Source organism: Molossus molossus, unplaced genomic scaffold (genome assembly GCF_014108415.1).
Source record: "Molossus molossus isolate mMolMol1 unplaced genomic scaffold, mMolMol1.p scaffold_m16_p_22, whole genome shotgun sequence".
NCBI lineage: Eukaryota > Metazoa > Chordata > Mammalia > Chiroptera > Molossidae > Molossus > Molossus molossus.
In genome coordinates, this window is record NW_023425358.1 from 9,097,631 (window position 1) to 9,104,366 (window position 6,736).

Below are 6,736 nucleotides of genomic sequence, written 5' to 3' on the forward strand. Positions count from 1 at the left end.
TGTAAATAGAATTTAGAGACAAGGAGTTTCCTTCCCTGAATTTCACTCTCACTTATGGACACAAACATAACGTCAACTTCACTGTGGTCACAAACCATATGTGTCCCCTCCTCCAGCACCTTGTGCCCAACATATAGTTGGGATGTGGGGCTCAAAAAATAGCTGTTGAATGAATAAACTCACTGATGTCCTGAAACTGAGCAGCCCAGGCTTTGAAGAATGCTCTCCGGCATGCCTGCTGCCTCCCAGCCCATCTCCCGGCACCATCCCTCTGTCACTCTCGCTCACACAGTCCCAGGCAGCTGGGGGACAGTGAATGTGGCAGTGCAGAGTGGTCTGTGAGGTGAAGGGCAGGGCATGAAGAGGCAAGGGCCCATGAGGATAAAATGCTACCCCCATGTACAGTACATCAGTTCAAACATGGAAAGACACTCTTAAAAATCATGGCATAAATCATTGACCTTGCATGATGGCTCCAAGCTCTGCTTCTCTCCTGCAGTGTGTGTGGGGGGGGGGGGGGAAGGGGGGTGCCTCTAGTTTGTTATCTCAAATCAGCTCCCTCACTTTTAGAATTTCAATTTATATATATATATATATATATATATATATATATATATATATATACATATATATATATTCACTAATTGTTGTCATTTTCTTCATCTCTCCTTCAATATTTTATTTATTATCCTATATCCCCCACTAATATGGTATAATACACACATTTATATCATATCAATGTGCACTAAAAATTTACTCTTTCTTAAACGTCTCTCTCCCACTTTCTCTCCTTTTTTTTTTTGTTTTTGTTTTGGCTGTTTTTTTTTTTTGTACTCTTGATTCTATCCCCTCTTCTTTGACTAATTATGGTTTATTAATTGTTATGGCAAGCCCAGATTGCTCTCAGTACCTTTCTTTCTTGATGTGACTGTAAATGAAGATATTAACAAAATAAAGACAGATTTTACTCTCTCCAGAGTCTCTCCTAAGCCTTTCCCTATCCTCATTATTATCTTTACCCCTCCCAACCTACACGCAAGTAACGAAACCAAGAAACAAATCAGTAAAGGCTGTATATCTCTGGTTGCCCACAGAAGTATTATTTACTACTCTAACCAAGATGGAACTGTAGAATGCTTGAGTAAGAGTAGCAAATGGGACCTCAGAATATGTGATACCTTTGGAGGCAGCCTCCCAGGTTTGGAATAGCAATCACCACAGCAGGGCATATGTGTTACAAGAAGACAGGTGGCACATTCCATCCTAATTCTTTCCAGCATAAGCTTCTACCATTGGAGCCCTACCTAAGACCCCTCTCAGGTGGCCCAGATCACTATTCATTAGAACTACCTCATTTCCTTAACTTGAGCTAAAGTCCTGTCTGAATAAGCACTAAGCTGTTTATCTACTGAATTCATAAAAGATCTGCAAACTTTTCACTAAATTATTCTAGACCCCCTGCTCCACACCCCTTCAGAAATGCACTCCATTTCTCTACGTCTTCCTAACGAGTTATTTTGCTGTCACATTTTCTCTGATGTCTGTCACCTTGGTATCTAAGCACTCTGGCAGATTCATGAGGCTAAAAACAAACACTTGTGTTGGAAGGGGGAGGAAGCTCTTCTCTTCTGCTCTCTCATCTCCATAGGGACAGAGATGCACAAAGCGGCTATGATTCTCCAAGGTCACTCTATGCACAAACAGCATAGCAGAGCCAAGAAAAGACTGCAGAATCCTAACCTCCAGTCCCTGACCTCCATAATTCAACAGTACTCTGTCTGGAAACAGTGTTTCTATAGAAGGGATCGAAAGAGAGTTTGTAGCTGCTGGCCATCGCCAGGAGGAAAACGTCACAAAAAATCAAACATTCCTCCTCCCCCTCCAAGCTCTGGATCTTGCCTCTTTTTCTCCACGCTGAACATTCAAATGTGCTTTCAATTTAATAGTTACTGACATTCACTGAAATGTTCGGAGGTTTCATTCATTCATCAAATCATTCAATCATTATTAATTGGGGGCCTTCCACAGGCAGACAAATATTGGAGGTGAGTAGCACTCTACATAACTTTAAGGTTTTGCAACCTAGCAAGAAGCAATGAATACACATCCAAAAAAAAAGCATTCTGCAAACATACTATTTGCCAAAAAGCATACTCTGAAATGAAAGGAAATTAATATTTAAAACTTACAAAGATTTTGTTTTAATGGACCTTACCAGTATAGTGAGAAAAATAGATAATAAAAAACAAACAAATACCCCGCCAGTGGGGCTCAGTGGACTGAGTGTCATTCCATGGACTGAGAGGTCCTGGTTTGATTCCTGGTCAGGACATATGCCGGGTTGCAAGCTCAATCCCCAGTAAGGGGTAGGCAGGGGGCAGCCAATTGATGTTTCTCTTTCACATCAGTGTTTCTATCTCTCTCTAAAAAAAAAAAAAAATCAATAAAAATTATTTAAAAATACAAATAAATGGGATTCCAAAATGGTGTCAGAGTGAATGAAAGCTACACAGACCATCTCTCAGGACCAAACTAGAATTACAACTAAAATAAAGACAAATCATCAGGGAAAAGCAGCTTGTGAGGACCATACAACCAGGAACACTGAATTGATACTGGTAAGATTGCGGAGGCACGAGAGGGGGGCTGGGAGCCCACGGACAGCAATGGTCTTAGCTGTGAGCAGCGCCCTCGGGGTTAAAATCCCAAGCCCACTCCACAGTGCAGAGGGCCAGGACAAAACACTAAATAGCTACAGCCACTCACCTTGGGCTCCAGCAGAGGGAGGGCAGACTGGACTGGAACAGTGTGGGGACACTTGGTATGTGGAGGGCGGTCGGAGCTTTTCAGAGTTGCGACCACACAGGACGGTGACCATCTTACTCCTTTCCAGGGATCTGGAAAGAGGCAGTGGCCCCTCCCTCAGAGATATAACCCAGGTGAGCCAAAGGAATGCAAATTAAGGCTCATTAACAACCAGCATCTGCCCCACCCTCAATATATTCTCTTATGATGAACACCTGAGGGAGTTTTTTATTCAACTGAGAACCCAAGGCTCTTCCAAGACTAATAGCTTCCAGGCAAAAAGTTAGAGGATAACTGAACCATTCCTGAACTTGCAGATCTACCCAGGAAAGTAAGACTTGGCAGTGGTGTTAAACATGGGTCCTCCCACAAGCATCCAAAACCAGTAGAGGGAGCCACAAACAGCAGAACACCAACACCCACAGGGAAAATTTGGCAGGCTCCAAAACCTGCTGATCAGAGCCATGATCTTGAGGAAGCTCAACAGGATAAGTAAGGACCTTAATATCATGAGTAAAGATATAGAGGCACTGAAAACCAACCAAGTGGAAATGAAAAATGACATAGCAGAAATAAAAAACACATTGAAAGGAATGAACAGCAGAATAGAGGAAGCTGAGGACCGGATCAGTGAATTAGAAGACAGGGTAGAAAAAAATCAACCAATTAGAAAACCAAAAGGAAAAAACAATTAAAAAACAGCAAGACAGGTTAAGAGAACTGTGGGACAACTGGAAACGTAATAATATTCGCATCATAGGAGTCCCCAAACAAGAAGAAAATGAGCAAGGGTTAGAGAATATATTCAAAGAAATAGTGACAGAAAACTTCCCTAATTTGGTGAAGGAAGAAGGCATTCAAGTTCAAGAAGCACAGAGAGTCCCAAGTAAGAAGAACCCAAACAGGCCCACACCAAGACACATAGTAATTAAAATGCCAAAAATTAAAGACAAAGAGAGAATCCAAATAGCAGCAAGAGATAAGCAACAGGTTACCTACAAAGAAAACCCCATAAGGCTCTCAGCTGACTTCTCACAAGAAATACTACAGGCCAGAAGGGAACGGCATAAAGTAATAAAAGTCATGAAAAACAAGGATCTGAATCCAAGACTACTCTACCCAGGAAGGCTATCATTCAAAATAGAAGGTCAAATAAAGAGCTTCCCAGACAAAAAAAAAAAGGCTAAGGGAATATATTAGCACCAAACCAGCACTGCAAGAAATGTTAAAAGGACTACTGTAATTACTACAAAAAATAAGAAGAAAAATATAACCACACTAAACAAAAATGGCAATAAACAAGTACATATCAATAATCACCTTAAATGTAAATGGACTAAATGCTCCGATGAAAAGACACAGAGTAGCTGATTGGATAAGGAAGCATCACTCACATATATGTTGTTTACAAGAGACCCACCTCACAACAAAAGACTCACATAGGTTGAAAGTGAAGGGATGGAAAAAAATCTTCCAAGCAAATGGAAAGCAAAAAAAAAGCTGGGGTAACAATACTCATATCTGATAAAATAGATTTCAAAATGAAGGCCATAACTAGAGACAAAGAAGTCCACTATATAATATTGAAAGGATCTGTCCAACAGGAAGATATAACCATGATAAACATATATGCACCCAATATAGGAGCACCAAAATATATTAAAAATCTTCTGGAGGACTTCCAAGGAGAAATCGACAGCAATACAATCATAGCAGGGGACTTCAATACCCCATTGACAGCACTGGATAGATCCTCTAGAAAAAAAATTAGCAAGGAAACAGAGACTCTAAATGAAGCATTAGACCAAATGGATTTAATAGATATCTACAGAGAATTACACCCCAAAACTACAGAATACACATTCTTCTCAAGTGTACATGGGACATTCTCAAAGATAGACCACATGATAGGACACAAAGTAAATCTCTACAAGTTCAAGAATATTGAAATCATATCAAGCATCTTCTCAGATCACAATGGCATGAAACTAGAAATCAATTGCAATAAGAACATGCAAAGACATTTCAACACATGGAGGCTAAATAGCATGTTATTAAACAATAAATGGGTTACCAGGGTGATCAAGAAAAAATTAAAAACTTCCTGGAAACCAATGAAAATGAACACACAACAACACAAAAACTATGGGATGCAGTGAAAGCAGTTCTGAGAGGGAAGTTCATAGCACTACAGGCCTACCTCAAGAAACAAGAAAAATTTCTAATTGACTGTCTAACCTCACAACTTAAAGAATTACAAAGCAAACAAAAAGAAAACCCCAGAGCAAGTAGAAGGAAGGAAATAGTAAAGATCAGAGCAGAAATAAATGGCATAGAGACCACAAAAACAATTCAAAGGATCAATGAAACAAAGAGCTGGTTTTTCGAAAAGATAAACAAGATTGATGGACCATTAGCTAGACTCACCAAGAAACAAAGAGAGAGAACCCAAATACACAAAATCAGAAATGAAAGAGAAGAAGTAAAAATTGATACCACAGAATTATACAAAAGATCGTTAACAGCTACTATGAACAACTATATGGCCACAAATTCGACAATCTAAGCCAAATGGACAAATTACTAGAAACACACAGTCTCCCAAAACTGGACCGGAAAGAGAGAAAAAACTTGAACAGACCGATAACAACTAAGGAAATTGAAGAGGTAATCAAGACTCTCCCAGCAAACAAAAGTCCAGGCCCAGATGGCTTCATTGGGGAGTTTTATCGAACATTCAAAAAAGAACTAACACCCATTCTTCTCAAACTATTTCAAAAAATCCAAGATGAAGGAAGACTTCCAAACACGTTCTATGAGGCCAGCATAATTCTAATTCCAAAACTATAAAAAGACACTACAAAGAAAGAAAACTACAGGCCAATATCCCTGATGAACATAGATGCCAAAAACTTGAACAAAATACAAGCAAATCGGATCCAGCAATACATCAAAAAAATTATTCACCATGACCAAGTGGGATTCATTCCAGGGATGCAAGGCTGGTACAATAGTCTCAAATCTATAAATGTGATAACACCACATAAACAAAATGAAGAATAAAAACCACATGATCATATCAATAGATGCTGAAAAAGCATTCGACAAAATCCAGCATCCATTTCTGATAAAAACGCTCAGCAATGTGGGAATAGAGGGATCATATCTCGACATAATAAAGGCCATATATGAAAGACCTACATCCAACATCATACTCAATGGGCAAAAACTAAAAGCATTTTCCTTAAGAACAGGAACAGGACAGGGATGCCCAGTTTCATGACTTTTATTTAACATAGTCCTGGAAGTCTTAGCCACAGCAATCAGACATGAGGAAAAAATAAAAGGGATCCAAATTGGAAAGGAGGAAGTGAAAATGTCATTATTTGCAGATGACATGATATTATACATAGAAAACCCTAAAGACTCCATCAAAAATCTACTAGACTTAATAAATGCATTTGGCAAAGTAGCAGGATGCAAAATTAATGTCAAGAAATTGATGGCATTCATATACACCAATGATGAACTCACAGAAAGAGAAACTGAAAAAATAATCCCATTTACCATCGCGGCAAAAAAATTAAGATACCTAGGAATAAACTTAACCAAAGAAGTAAAGGACCTATTTACAGAAAACTACAGGACATTGAAAAAAGAAATAGATGAAGATATAAAAAAGTGGAAGCACATACATTGTTCATGGATTGGAAGAATTAACATCATTAAAATGTCCATACTACCCAAAGCAATCTGTAGATTCATTGCAATCCCCATCAAAATACCAACAACATATTTCACAGAACTAGAACAAATACTTCAAAAGTTCATATGGAACCAAAAATGTCCCTGAATAGCCACAGCAATTTTGAAAAAGAAGGACCAAGTAGGTGGGATCACAATAACAGATATCAGATTATACTACAAAGCA